The 14,366-nt window shown below is 38.9% G+C and overlaps 1 non-coding gene across 1 annotated transcript; it reads right to left on the bottom strand.

Annotated features, from left to right (window-relative positions):
- Nucleotides 1-1,854: 1,854 nt before the first annotated feature.
- TRNAL-CAA (transfer RNA leucine (anticodon CAA)) lies at nucleotides 1,855-1,938 on the bottom strand. The gene has a single exon. It is a non-coding gene; the product is annotated as a tRNA-Leu (tRNA).
- Between the last annotated feature and the right edge of the window lie 12,428 nt (nucleotides 1,939-14,366).

The following is a 14,366-nucleotide window of genomic DNA, read 5'->3' as shown; positions in this document are numbered from 1 at the left end:
TGAAAAATGGATATCCCATGAGACATCACTTCCTATAAAAAGTCTCCATCCAAAACTGCAGGGACAAAATTAAGTCCAAGCCATCCATAGAGTCAGAGCCCTGGCCTCAATAGTCACTTGCTATTTCCGCTCCAAAGGGCATAATAGTTAGCCAATAAAATCAGATTAAAATGTAATTACAGAATTAGTTTCAGCTTTGTTCTAGAAAGCAACTGTCTAGCCCAGATGGTGAAGTGAAGAAGTTGTGTGCTAAGCCAATAAAATTAGATTAAAATGTAATTACAGAATCAGATCCATGTTTGTGAACAACTAAACATAAACCAGGTGAATTTTTAAATATGTTCCAACTTTCTTCCTACATCTTGCTTTCATTTAAACTTTCCATGACAGTGATGGGGAATACCAAAATTGCAAACAAAGCTTCACTTAATTGATACCTCCTTGAGACATTTGTACTGGTGATGCGTGCAAAAATTGATCAGCCTTCAGATCCCTAATTAATGACCTACAAACTTGGATTGTATGTGGCCCAAACTCACGGTTGGGTGGCCACCTCCGAAGACTAAATCAGCAATGGATCACCATAGAGCTTTGGCTAGTTGTAGAGCTTAAATCGAAAATGATAATGGAGGGAAATGATTCATATACCTCTATTGAGTGTAAAGCTTTAGTTTATATAGGATTTACCTCTCTTCCTTGACCGTTGGATTTGTTCGTGCTTCTTCTTGGTGGCCGTTCGATCTTATGGTTTTTACCCTTCTTTTGGGGATAAGCGTAGTTACCTTCCTTAGCACAATCATCCACCTTGCATTAGAGGTAGTTACCCTTTATAACACAATCACATATCCCAAATTCTACGGGATCACGCTCATCTCCGTAACCGTGGAGTTCCTTCTCCCCTACGTAACCGATTGGTTCAAAATCTGAACCGGTCTCAACCATGATCAACCCATTCCTGACCGGAGCCCACGACCCAGCAAGTGGTTAAACCCGGTTTGATGTTATTTTGTCTTCATCATGAGCCCCCTAAGCCAAGCGTTCGGGATATCCAACGGCTTGGTTTGCTTTTACCAATCACGATCATTAAAACGGGGCAAATAGAAGGCCAGACGTCCTCCCGATCTCCAAGCGTCACATTTAATGCGCTAGCCTGCGCAACAATACATTTCGAGCCGCCTACGCTCTCGTAACCTATTCCCTTTACGCCACATGGCCTCTGTCAACCGTAATCATCATTACCTCCAAGCTCAAATTGACAGTTCATCGTAGTCGTTGGATAGGATTAATCACAACCATTGGATTGAATCGCGAAATGTCGCTCAGTCTTGACCATTGATCCAGATGCATCTCATCCATATATGATCTAATGTTTTTGCGCTATTTAAACTCCTCCAGCCTTCAACTTCAACTTTACTTTCTCATTTGCGAACTCACCTATCTTTGAAGTTTTTCTGTGTTTTCTCTGCAACTCTCAGCGTAATCAAGTTCACTTTGATGGTTAGAATGGTTGGAACTTAGATTTGAAGTTTCTAGTTTGGGAAAGTTTTGATTGAACAATGAAATAAATAGTTGGATCTCACGTATATGGAATTCGGACAGTATACTTGAGTTAGGGTATGGATGATGTCCAAAGGAGATGTAGATCCAATGCTTGGATTGACTGTGCAGAATCTTCTCAAAAAAAGACCTTGCTTATGACCTAGAAGATCAGGGGGTCTAATTCGTCTAACGTAGTTGCAGTCCTTTTGGCAGCAGCTTTTGCTGGAAAAATGAGTAATCAACTAGAAAACGAAAAAAAAAATACAGCAATTAAAAACCTTAAGAGGAACCAACCTCACTCACCCAAAACTAAGCTGTCAGAAGTGGGATTTGAACCCACGCCCTCTCACGAGGACCAGAACTTGAGTCTGGCGCCTTAGACCACTCGGCCATCCTGACATTCATGAAATCAAATAGAATCAGAGATTTATACCTGTTTGGTTACATGAATCCAGAGATTTCAAATCTTTAGATTCATGAATGTGAGATTTATACCCTTTGGTTGTAAATATTCTTGAATTCATGAAATTTAGAGATTCATCTTTTTACACTAAAAAGATGAATCCGTCGATTTATGGGTATGGGGTGAAATTCAGATATAAAAGCACTAAATATTTGCGCATTCACAAAAATCACATTGACCAAATAATTTTCATAATGAAATTTCCACAAATTCAGATTAACCAAACAATTAAATTTATGAATTATGACTGTATACTCATGTAACCAAACCGACCCTTACTAATATAGCAATCCATGCAACTTAAAATCATGTAGGTAGACTCAGCAAAATTTAATGAAACCTCCCAAGCTTCTCATCAACAAGGAGTAGACGTGCCTCAACCAGTCTTAAGCAACTCAGTTACCAAGCAAATAGCATCCTAGAATTGTAGCAATAACTAATGTAGTATGTACTGTAGCTCAGGTCATCGTTGTCAAGCCCACACCTAGGCGCCCAAGCTCATTTTTTATGGTTGGCTTGGTTTTCAACCCCCCCCCTTCCCGGACTTTTATCAGCTCCAGTTCTCACATGGTACAGTTTCCTCTTGTGAGCTGCCAGATTGCTGACACGTGTAATATTCCAATCTTAAGGTAATAATTTAACACAATTTTTTTTCCTGCTCCGACTCTAACCTTACTTCAATCCTGTGTCTTCGTCTTCAACTCTGGCTCCATGAAACCACCATCTTATATTTTATATCTCTTCTGTACACTCTCCTTGTATTGTTAATAAAGAGAAAATTGTTCTATTTATGACCGATTTGTTTGCCTTCACTGGGAGATGGGTAGAGAAAGCCATTTTGTCAGACGATCTTCTTCTTCCTCCGCCTCTTACTCCCAATCATCTCCATTGACAAAATCGCAGAAGGAGAGCTCCAAACCACCAATGATGCCCTTCGATTGAAAAAGCGGTATAGTCAGAGTGATGCTAACTTGAATCTTGACGTATGCATGCTCTTTGTTCTCAGAGTGTAGTGCAAAATGATGAACATGACGAGAAGGATGGCCTGATGGAAGCCAACTGTACAACTGCTATCCATTCTTATCGCTCACCTTGTTTACGCCCATCGACCTCTTCTCAAGAATCATACTGCACAGAGCCACTGTTATCTTCAACATGAAACTGCTGTATGTTTGTTCAATTCCATTTTCGCTCCACAAGATTTGATTGGACCAACAATTTCTCACAATGTTCCAGCTATTAGGATGCAAATTTGTGGTGAATTGCCTCCAGTTATGGTTTTCTGTTTATTCTTCGGATCTTGGTCTTATCTGTTAGGGATAATGGATGCACAACCACAAACAGAGAAGAACACAAGCAAAACACACAAGGGAAATTTAACGTGGTTTGGCAAAACCATGCCTACGTCCACCAAAGAAAAAAAGAGTTTCACTATTTCCAGGAAACCTCACACCACTCTCACACCCACAAAGTGCTACCATTTGCTTGCCCTCCATTCTTATCAGGATGGGTACCCCAATCCCCTACAGGGATTGATTCCCCAATCTCCTACAGAGATTGATGCCTATAGGTTATCTCACAGAGACTATTTATAGGGAAACCTAAAACCCTAATCCCAATGTAATTACAATTTTACCCCAGTATTAGTAATTGACCCAAACCCTGTTTCAATTACAAATACAACCAAAACCATAATTACATGGACCCACAGAATACAAGACACCCAAACCCAACAATCTCCACCTTGGCTTGAATTCTGCAAACCACCTTGAAGAAAACCGTTGATGATGTCTCTCTGCAATCACCAGTCTCTGTGTATCCACCACACCTTACAGCATGGCCCACATCCCCTCAAGGGATGCTTTTGTTACCACCATCACTAAACCAGCATGGCGCACACCCTCCACCTGGGGTGTCCCGTACAGCTCATTGCGACTATACACGCATGACCCACATCCCCTCCAGGAATGCTTTTGTTACCGCCATCACTAAACCAGCATGGCACACACCCCTACCAGGGGTGTCCCGAACAGCTCATTGCCGCTATACACGCATGACCCACATCCCCTCCAGGAATGCTTTTGTTACCGCCATCACTAAACCAACATGGCACACACCCCCACCTGGGGTGTCCCGTACAGCTCATCGCCGCTATACGACGTGACGTGGCTCCATCTCTCCTGTCACAGCCGGCTTTGAGAAATCACTGCCACTCACCAAATCCAAAGCGAAAGTCACTCGCTTCTTTCCAAATTTGCCCTTGTTTTGCGCCTAAACAACCTGCAAATTCTGTCTACCTGTACCCCTTGCAAAAGTGTCAACTGAAGCTCCACCTATTTCAACACTCCCTGCAAGCCTGTACAGTTTACCTGATTTGTGGCTTTCGTACCCATCAATCAATTGAAATATCATCACTATTGATCTCCATACGAACTCACAAAATCAATACCAATTGAGCGAAATTTCCTAGATCCGTCACTTCTACTGAGTTCAAAACGCCCAAAAACCTTAGGAATACTTAACTTCGTACAAAAAACATTCACACAAAATCCTGTGGAAACACCTGTATGGTACCGTTCGATAATAAAAACAAAAAAAATATCTTCCCCTTCTTTTTTTTTTTTCTCCAACGGAATCTTTTTTTTTTCTTCCTTTTATGGTTATGCAGTATTCATAGAATCAAACTCACAATTCTATGGATTTAAAATTCATAAAGTTTCGTAACCAAACACACTCTTATGTGTTTAAAAAAGTGTCCAATCAATTGTAGTCCATCTTCTAAAGTTTAACACAAATCTCAAATCTAAAGTTGACTGTTTGTTTATTATAATAGATTACAGTTAAGGAACGGGCTGCAACAAGGTCAGATTAGACAGGGTTTTTTAAAACCTAGATCTTATGTTGTATACCCTAGTTCTGCCCTGACTCTTTCCGCTATGCCTTCGTCAAACCATGGCCATGACCTTGACCCTAACCCAAACCTTATAAGGCCAAGCAAAGTCAGGTAGCCCAAGTTAAACTCTTGCCTTGGTCCTAACCTTCCCTACCCTAACCCCTGAACAGTATAATAATGCATAGTTAAATATTTTTGCATAATCTTTGATTAAAAAAAAAAAAAAAAAAAACAACTACAAAATTGGGTTTGTAACAAGATTCACCCGAAATTCAAGACCTTTTTTTGGCGTCTTTTAAACTCGGGGTTACCGGTCAAAGAAATCCTCGCTAAATGGATGCCAATGGATCCAATATGCAAACTTTGTGGCATGTCTTCATTTCTTGTGATTGGGCAAAACGAATTTGGGCTGCTGGTCCATTAGGGTTAAGAACTAAAAGATGGATTTATTTATCTTTCACGGATCTGTGTTGCTCTTTCTTCTTAGACAATGGAATTGATAGAGGGACAAAAAAAATGGATGGTGTTTGTCTTTATAATAACCTCTTACTTCATTTGGAAAGAAAGAAACAACAAAATTTTTAACAAAATCAATCCCAACACCAATAAAGTGTTACAGAACACTTTAACTTGGATTCATGATTTACAGCTTTCTGTAACTAATGTTGTGGAAACAAAAAACAACTTGACTCCTGTCATAATTGATAAACCATCTACTTGCTTTTGTAAAAACATCTCTAATTTAAATCTTTTATCTTTTATGATTTGTGCAGGGGCATACAATCTAGTATTAAAAAGCACAGGATGGAGTGTTGGACTTTTTTGGAAGGGAGAGCTCCTGTACGTTTGTATTGACAGCTTAGGGAAAGGAACCATATATACTTGAAGCCACGCTTGTTGGGATTAAACATGGAATAAATCAAGCAAAGAAAAAGGAACATACAACTAGAAGAAATATGGTCCAATGAACAAGAAGTGATAGATCTATTATCATCACGGAATCACAACAAATGGCCAATAACATATGTCCCGATTTTGGTAGATATTATATGTAATATTAAACATATTAACCCCAAGGCCCCAGGACAACCAACACTCCAGCAATGGTTTAATCATTTTGCATTTATAGCATCAGTAGACTATCCAGAAACATTGGCTGTACTAGACATTAACAAACTATGTCTTTGCTACAATAATTAATAGAATCTTTGTTTAGCATAAAAAATAAAAAAAAACACAAGATTGGGTTGGACTAGGCTTTCGAAAATTTTGACATTGACCCTAAATATTCCAACAGACCCTAATCCTAACCCTAAACCTTTAGGGTCGGGCTACATTACATTAAGTTAGAAACTTAACCTTAACTTTGTCACCTAACCCTAACCACAAAACAGTAAACAATACAAAATTTCATATTGTTACCTTGCATTGTTTTTCTTTTCTCTTTGGTAAAAGGTTACCTTACATATACTAAATATAACTTAAATGGTAAATATCACTTACGTCCCCTCTTAGCTGGACAAATAGCACTTACACCCCTTCTTAGTTGGATAATATCACTTACCTCCCCTCTTACCTAACAAATATATCAAACACCTCCCCTTTGTTAACTTTCTTGGTTAAATTTAACTTTTACCGTTAAATATTTTTCTAAAATCCCAAACTACCCTTGGCTAAAATATTTTTTTTATTTTAAACCCTAAACTACCGTAATCACCCTCACAATTAAAATACTAATTACCCTCAATTAAAATAATTATTAAAAACCAAAACACTTAAAACCCAAATTATCTTTAATTATTAAAAGCCCAACATACCTTTTTTTTTTTTAATTTTATCAAACAATTAAAAAAACGCGAATTACTATCAAATAAATTTAAAAATACAATTAAAAAAAAAAAAGAAGGTATGTTGATAAAAATTAAACACGTACTACTATTTTGGGTTTTTTTTAATTGTTTGATAATTTTTTTTTTTAAAAAAAAAGGGTATGTTAGGGTATTTTGGGTTTGTTTAATTAAAGATAATTTGAGTTTTACCTATGGTGTTTTGATTTTTAATAATTTTTTAATTGAGGGTAATTTAGTATTTTAACTACTAGGGTGATTATGGTAATTTAGGGTTTAAAATAAAAAAATATTTTTAGCCAAAGGTAGTTTGGAGTTTTAGAAAAATATTTAACGGTAAAAGTTAAATTTAACTGAGAAAGTTAATAGAGGGGAGGTGTTTGATATATTTGGTAGGTAAGAGGGGAGGTAAGTGATATTATCCAACTAAAAGGGGATGTAAGTGCTATTTGTCCAGCTAAAAGGGGAGGTAAGTGATATTTACACTAACTTAAAAGGTGGTAGGGTCAAGTTGGGCAAGATGGACTCTAGTCAAGCACTCAACCTTAACCCAATCTTAAACTAATTATGGCCCTCCTAAAACCACTAGTACGTTACAAGCTTTTATTCAATTGGAAGTCTAAAGTATGGTTTTACCATTGCTTATATCTCATTTATATTTATATTTCATTATTCACTATTTCTTTTTTGATTTTATAATATTTATCCTTTTGTGATTTTCTAAATAAACGTGTTATTTTTTTTTTGTGAAAGGGAGTATTTAGTGATCAAAGGTAGAAACTACGGACATAAATAAATACGGAAAATTATAAATTTTGTTAGTTTATGAGTAAAATGATTATATTACCCTCACTAGAGTCAAATGACCATTTTTTCTCACTAACATCGAATGACATTACTACATTCATTGAAACACTTCCAAACCCAACCTTTAGGTGATTCTCTTCACCTATTTTCTACGTACACCTTGCTAAGAAACTAGACACCACCATCGCAGTAAACCACCCCAACCCCTCATCTTTCCGTGACCATTGGCCTCTTCTTCTTTTTCTTCGTTCAAGTTTCTTGTTTTTTTTTTTTTTTTTTTTTTTTTTCTGTAAATCAAGAAATGGCCTTAGGAAGGTGTCGCTTCAATAAAAGCTCATCATCATCTTCTTGTATTCCCACGGTTTGAACAGTCATCATCCTCCTCTTCTCATTCTTTGGTGTTTGGATGCTAAGTTCCCCCATCATTCCACGACAAGTTACTTGCACTTGTAGTCCTGGTTTAATTAAGTCCGAACTTCAACGTCGGAATCCTCCAACATTCGATGATGATGCGGTCAAAGGCGACGGAGACAAATCCAAAGCTGCTACCAACAACAAACATTAAGATCAGAAACTTCAGGAAGAGAAGCTCTTGTCAAGGACTCGTTCAAACCCAATATCAAAATTTGGGCTTGCAACTATGGAGACAGAAGGCAATGTAGTTGGGCGATTCAACTACAAGGGAAACCAAGCGTGGAAGATGAAAGACCCAGTACTTTGGGGTTTCTTTTACTATTCAAAGATAAAGTGGAGTGTAGTGTTTAAAATCCTCTATTTTGAGGTGTCGAAGCAATTTAGTCTTTATCTCTAATAAAGAAATTACTTTCTGATGCGTCCAAAATCTGCTCAGCCCTTAGATCTCCTCGTGATGTCCTGCAAAACGAAAGCGTCAGATGTGGCCCGACCGCTGGGGTCGGGAGTCCACCTCCGAAGGCTAAGTCAGTTGATGAACTTAATCACAAACGGCTCTGCTAGAAGCGCAGAGCTAAGGAATGAAGAACTGGGAAAGGTGATCTAGATAGCAGATCGCTGATAGTTTAGGTCTATCAGTATGTATCTGAACCTGAGTCTCAGATAGTATTCTTTTTCATCCCTCACCTTGTATGGTAGTGAGGTTTATATAGAGTGTACCTTCAAATCTCCTTCGTTGGATGCACTTGAGCCTTCTTCGGGTAGTCGTTGGATCTTAACAGTTAGATCCGTTGAGCAATAGACTTCTACTAGTTTGGACTAGTAGAGGACTCCTGAGATAACCTTTAGGTTATGTGATGATTATCCCTTCGATAATGATTATCCGCAGCCATCAATTCGAGTCTGCCATTATTAGGGTGATTACCCTAATCCATAAGTAGGATTAGGGCACGCTTGCAGCCGAATAAGCTTTCTTCTTCAGCAAGCCATCTTCCGGATCCGGTTCTCTCGGGAGCGAGTCGGATCTCTCCGTCTCGACCGGGGTCGAGGGTCGGACCAGGTATGAGCCCGGTCTGATCATAATCTCTCTGTATCACGAGCCCCCCAGACCAAGCGTCCGGTCGATCCCGAGGGCTTGGTTTTTAACTGGGTTCGTCGTCAGGTGATAATCTCTGCGTGCTTCATTAAATGTCATATCACATTTAATGCGGTTGTCACTTTTCCTCAAGCGTTGTGAGTATAAGGCCACATATCTCCTTGCAGTTGATCTGTCGTGGCTCACGTCATCCAAGCGACGGTTTCCGAACGCCTATTTCGGATTCGTGAGTTCAAACTTTCAAAACGTCTTTCAATCTTGATCGCTGATTTTGAATCAATCTCGATCGTTCAGATTCTCGAACACTCGTGCGGGAGTTTTAAAAGCGGTTCGTTGTCTTCGTAGGTTTCATTCTTCCTGTCTGGAATTTGAACCTTTGTTGTCTGCTTCGCACCTTCTTGCTCTCAAGCTTCCGCCTCACTGAATCAGTAAGTTTACTGGTCTTTTTCTTTTTTGTAGTTTACTGAAACAAGTAATGGCGAACGATAGGGCTTCTCTGGTACTCAGTGTTGGTAATAGCAGTGAGGCTTTTGCTTCTCCTGCTCCCGAATAGTCGGATCTCTCCGTCTCGACCGGGGTCGAGAGTCGGACCAGGTATGAACCCGGTCTGATCATAATCTCTCCGTATCACTTTCTAATTGTTTCAGGAATATTTCATTGAGAGGAGGAGAAAGAGAAAACAAAACTGAATCAATTACAAAATAATTCAGTGTGAATCACTGGAGATGCAAGTGCAAGAACATACCTAATAAGGATGATTGTCATGGTCAAACATTATTGCTATAATTAACATATTCTTCAATTTCCTCCATTATCTTAACCTTTGACATATAATGTCCAAAACATAATTGTGTAAGACTCAAAAGGGACATAATTCCAAGCTATCCATAGAGTTAGAGCTCTGGCCTCAATAGTCCCTTGCTATTTCTGCTCCAAAGGTCATAATAGTTAGCCAAGAAAATCAGATTAAAATGTAATTACAGAATTAGTTTAAGCTTTGTTCTGGAAAACAACTGTCTAGCACAGCTGGTGATGTTGTTGTGTGGCAAGACCAAGCTCACCAGTTCTTGAGTTTGAGCCTGCTAACATGAAAGCCACCCCCCCCCCCTTCTCCCTCCCTGGCCAGCAACAGTTTAAACTCATACCTGCGTGCTAGATTACAATAACAAGGCAGTAAGGATCGGGTCCAAAGCAGAAGATTTAGAGAGAGACTGGAAGAAAACATGTTCTAAAATAAAGTGGTACATTCAGCTATGTCTTGTTCATCAAACAGATCTGTGTTTGTGAACAACTAAACATAAACCAGGTGAATCTCTAATATTGTTTCTAAAGATTAGTCGTCCCCCCCCCCCCTCAGAAGGGAACCGCACAATGTTGAAGGAGAGTGAAACTTCAGAAATTTCATCTTGAACAACAATATGCAACATTGGTTTGGCAACGGCTCCACTAAATAAGAATGTCGAGGGTAACAATTTCAAACTTCTTCCCGTCCGTGCTTCTCATTCCCTCTCTTCACTAAAACACTCCCCCCTCAAACTGATGCAGGGTTGACAGCAAGTTTGTCAAAAAGGTACTGATGTCGAGACAAGAGTATATCTTTTGTACAAGTGTCAGCCTCAGTTAATTCTTGGTTGAAGTGACAACCAAAGAACGAAGTTTCGTCCGGTTCGCCGGATTCGCTACCCATCGAACCGGGCGAAATGGCGAAATATCGCCGAGATCTCGGCGATATTTCGCCCCCCATATAGAAAATTTCGCCCCTAATATTTTTGAATATTTTTACTCAATAATTTTGGTAAATTTGATGCCTATCCTAATCTGATGCAAATATGTGGTAAATTTGAATTATTTCCTAAAAATTATTCCATTTAAATTCTCTTACCTAGTCACATTTAATATGTTACCTTCTAAGGCCTACATCATTCGGACATAATTGGAATGATTATCCAATCACTCTGAAGAGATTCTATTACAAGATTCATTAATAATTTAAATTGTTTCCATAAATTATTTCATGTATACACTCTTCTCCAATCACATTTGGCATGCTGATTTTCGGTAATTTTGTCCACCAGTTTCGGGGGTATTTTTTGTCATTTTGAGCCCAAATTTGATGCCTATCCTAATTTAATGCAAATATGTGATAAATTTAAATTATTTTCTATAAATATTTCCATTTAAATCTCCTGCCTAGCCACATTTAACATGTTACCTTCTAAGGCCTAAATCATTCGGACATAGTTGGAATGATTAACCGACGATTCTATTACAAAATCCTTTCATAATTTAAATTGTTTCCATAAATTATTTCATGTATATACTCTTCCCTAACCACATTTGGCATGTTGACTTTTGAGGACTAGATCACTTGAATATAGTTGGTAAGATTGCTCATTAATCTTGAAGATTTTGCTATAAAATGTCTTCCTATTTAGAAATTATTCTATGTAGATTTCCTCCTAATTACATTTAGCACATTAAATTTTGAGTCTTGAATCATTGGAATAGAATTGGTAAGATTGTGATAGAATCGCGAGAGAAATCGCCTAAAAAGTGCAAGAAATAACAAAAAAGTCACAAAAAAAAATTTTTTTTGAGATATCGCCGATTTCTCGGCAATATCTGCAATATATCGTTTCGCCCCCTGGTTTTGTTTCAACAGGGGCCGAAATTTCGCCTTTGGCGAAATTCGCCGAAAAATAGTTCCTTGGTGACAACAACCAACCTCCATATTTTGTGTGGTTGTGACGCACAGGATTTGAACTAATAGTGATGGCACTAATATTATCAACATTGAATAAGTGTAGAGTCCAAAAAGAGACATAAATAACCAAATACATCATGAAGTGAAACAATTTCACCATAAGCACAGGACATTGAATGATACTCAAACTCTGTAGAAGGCCTAGATGGTGGACTCTATTTCTTATTCTCCCGGCCCTTAAGAGTAGAAGCTAGAAGTGAGGGTGTTTCAGACTTACAGTGTGTTTTATCTTTCTTGTCAATGTAATTATTTACAGCTAAGAACCAGCCATAAATAGATGGGGATTGTGTTGGCTATCATATTCTTTAAATATGAAGGCCTCTAAGGGTGTAGGCAGTTCCCTTCTTCTAGTAAGCATATAGCTATTCCTTATTGGATTTATAGCACACAAGGCTTTTTGCTCAGTGTTGTGAATAAATTACCTTAACTCCGGTTCATACCAGCTTCGACCGGATTCAGCTAGTGATACAAATCATTTAATGGGTCCGCTCGAAAGCTAGACAAAGGTTAAATCATGACCACCCAATCTGAGCTTTCCATCCTACAGTTATCAGCAATGAAGAATCACATGAAAAACCTATAAATAGGGGCAAGATACTGAGATAAGGTAAGACATTCAAATTTTCAAAAAAGACTCACACTCTTCCCGCTCGTTTTTCCATTAAAGCTCCTCAGAAGCTCTCAACGAGCTCTGAAGCATCACTTTTGGTCTGTTACTAACTTAATTGTCGGAGATGGAATGCCGATCTAGCTGATTGGCTCCGTTTCTAATAATCTTTCGTTCATCTAATAGGAAGTGGGAATTCGAACCAGATCAACCAGATATGAGTGTTTGGTGCGAGATTCTTGGTTCACATAGCCCGGCGAAATCTACATCAACATTTGGCGCCATATGTGGGAAATTTCAAAGCAAAGTTTATAACAAAAGCCATGGCTCAATCACCTGAGCAAGGGGAGATGATTACGGCGAATGAAACAGCAGATGCTAGCCAAAGAGAGCTAAGGAGAGTCAATTTGAAAAGGAAAACGAAGGAGACGACAGCATTGCTGCAAGCTCCGACAATACAAACTCGACAGAAGCAAAAGGTGATGGACGATTGTTGGGAAATGCCATGTCAGCATTTGCCACATCAGTGTCTATTGGTTTTGATGATAATAAGCATGAATTACTAATGGCTATATTGAGTTATGATGTTTTAGTTCAAGATGAGAACAAGTGGACCAACTCCAAGTCAAAGCCATATGCTCAAGTCAAAGCCAAGATCATGCCAAGATAGACATGAAGTCTAAGTCAAGATGGACATGAAGACCGTTGCACAAAATCAAGTCGAAGATCAAGACTTAGGTTGAATTAGGGCTTAGGACACTCTCGCATACACATTCATGTAAATGCATCAATTATATGTAATTCACATTACTAGAGTGACCTAGGACATGTTAGTGAGGTGTACAATGCTTAGGGTTGACCAAAAAGTCCAAAAAAACCCAAGCCATGTCCCAGCCCCAACTTAAGTCAGCAAAACAGAGTTCAGACAGACAGCCGTCTGAGCAAACGGATGTCCGTCTGTACTGATAACTCTGTTTCTCAGAAAACAACAGAAGGTCAGACGGATGTCCGTCTGAGCCAGTCCAAGCCAGACGAATGACCGTCTGGGCAAACGGATGACCGTCTGGCCCAGATTTGATTATAACGGCTAGTTTAAAGAGAATATACTCTACAGCTGTTTGCAACGGATACTTTTGAGACGGATGACCGTCTGACCAGACGGACGTCCGTCTGGGCTGAAAAACAGGACAAAAATATGTCCGTTTTCTATCCATTGGGGATTGGGTTTTGGCACTCAAAGGTGCTCTATATAAACCCAATTCACATCATTTGAGAGCAAGAACACACACACTTGATCACCCATTCTCCAAGTGATTCTAAGCTCTCAAATTGCAAGAAAGCCTTGTGCTTTGCCTTTCACCTTCTCCCCAACCTTGAAGAACATACCAAGGTGTTAAAGTAAGCTTGTGGAAGTCAAGCTTGAGGTGATTGAAGGCTTTGGTGGTGCATGCATTTCATATCTTGAGCATACAACTCTTATTGCATCACACACACACAAGAGGTAAAGTGTCACACCTCTTGTTAAGGTAACATCCTTCTCTTGTAACTGTTTTCAATTCTAGTCTAGGTAGATTAGAATTGGTTTTGGGTACCTTGCCCGTGAACAAAGATTGGTTGAGTGCTCTTGCCCGTGAACAAAGATTGTAGAGGGTGCTCTTGCCCTAAGATAAACAAAGATTGTAAAGGGTGCTCTTGCCCCGTAACAAAGATTGTAAAGGGTTTGATCTCTACCCATTGTATTGAAAGAGAATCACTAGTGGAATACTCTCTTGAGGCCAAGAGAGGAGTGGACGTAGACTTGCAAAGTCGAACCACTATAAAATACTTGTCTTGTGGTTGATTGTATTGTTTAATTTCATTTGAATTTCTATTTACTTTGTATTTCCGCACAAACCAAAAAATTGGGACAATCCACTAGTTGCAACCTAATCACCCCTCT

The sequence above is a fragment of the Hakea prostrata genome, chromosome 10 (genome assembly GCF_041222555.1).
Source record: "Hakea prostrata isolate BN-2017 chromosome 10, UWA_Hpros_2, whole genome shotgun sequence".
NCBI lineage: Eukaryota > Viridiplantae > Streptophyta > Magnoliopsida > Proteales > Proteaceae > Hakea > Hakea prostrata.
This window is presented reverse-complemented; position numbering and strand designations above follow the sequence as displayed.